Consider the following 1,680-nt stretch of genomic DNA (forward strand, 5'->3'; position numbering starts at 1 on the left):
CTTCTGTTAGTTTCACTGTGTCTCTGTTTAGTTTGTGTTTCCCCGATCTGTTCATTGATGAAAATGGGGTGTTGAAGTCCCCCACAATTATTGTGTGAGATGCAATGTGTACTTTTATCTTTAGTAATATTTCTTTTATGAATGTGCATGCCCTTGCATTTGGAGCATAGATGTTCAGAATTGAGAGTTCTTCTTGGTTGATTTTTTTCTTGGTGAATATGAAGTGTTCTTTCTTATCTTTTTTTTGATGGCTTTTAGCTGAAAGTCAATTTTATCTGATATTAGAAGGGCTACTCCTGCTTGTTTCTTGGGGCCATTTGCTTGGAAAATTTTTTTCTAGCCCTTCATTCTGAGGTAGTGTTTGTCTTTGACACTGTGTACTTCATGTATGCAGCAAAATGCTGGGTCCAGTTTACTTATCCAATCTGTAAGTCTATGTCTTTTTATTGGGGAATTGAGTCCATTGATGTTATGAGATATTAAGGAATAGTGTTTGTTGCTTCTTGTTACTTTTGATGTTATTTTTATGTTTGTGTGGTTATCTTCTTTTGGGTTTTTTAAAATAAGATTACTTCCTTTGCTTTTTCTAGGGTGTAGTTTCCCCCAGTGTGTTGGCATTTTTCATCTACTATCCTTTATAGGGCTGGATTTGTGGGATGATATTGTGTAAATTTGGTTTTGTCATTGAATATCTTGGTTATCTCCATCTATAGTAATTGAGAGTTTCGCTGGGTATAGTAGTCTGGGCTGGCATTTATATTCTCTTACGGTCTGTATGAGTTGTGTCCAAGATCTTCTAACCTTCCTAGTCTCTGGTGAGAAGTCTGGTGTAATTCTGATAGGTCTACCTTTATATGTTACTTGACTTTTTCCATTACTGTTTTTATATTTTTTCTTTGTTTAGTACATTTGGTGTTTTGATTATTATGTAAGGGGAGGAATTTTGTTCTGGTCCAATCTACTTGGAGTTCTGTATGTTTCTTATGTGTTCATGGGCATCATTTCTTTAGGTTAGGGAAGTTTTCTTTTATAATTTTGTTAAAGATATTTATTGTCCTTTAGGTTGGGAATCTTCACTTTCTTCTATATCTATTATCCTTAACTTTGGTCTTCTTAATGTGACCTGGATTTCCTGGAGGTTTTGGATTAGGAGCTTTTTGCATTTTAATTTTCTTTGACTGTGTGTCAATGTTTTCTATGGTTTCTTCTGCACCTGAGATTCTCTCTTCTATCGATTGTATTCTGTTGGTGATGCTTGCACCTATGACTCCTGATCTCTTTTCTATGTTTTCTATCTCCAGTGTTGTTTCCCTTTGTGATTTCTTTTTTGTTTCTATTTCCATTTTTATTTCCTGTACAGTTTTGTTGAATTTCTTTACCTGTTTGTTTGTGTTTTCCTGTAATTCTTTAAAGGATTTTTGTGTTTCCTCTTTAAGGTCTTCTACCTTTTTTACCTCTGTTCTCTTATATTTCTTTAAGGGAGTTATTTATGCCCATCTCAAATTCCTCTATCATCATCATGAGATGCGATTTTATATCATAGTCTTGCTTTTCTGATGTGCTGGGGTTACCAGGGTTCACTGTGGTAGGAGAACTGGGTTATCATGATGCCATGTAGCCTTTGTTTTCTGTTGCTTATGTACTTGGACTTGCCTTTTGCCATCAATGTTTATCTCTGGT

This window comes from Mastomys coucha, unplaced genomic scaffold (assembly GCF_008632895.1).
Source record: "Mastomys coucha isolate ucsf_1 unplaced genomic scaffold, UCSF_Mcou_1 pScaffold3, whole genome shotgun sequence".
NCBI lineage: Eukaryota > Metazoa > Chordata > Mammalia > Rodentia > Muridae > Mastomys > Mastomys coucha.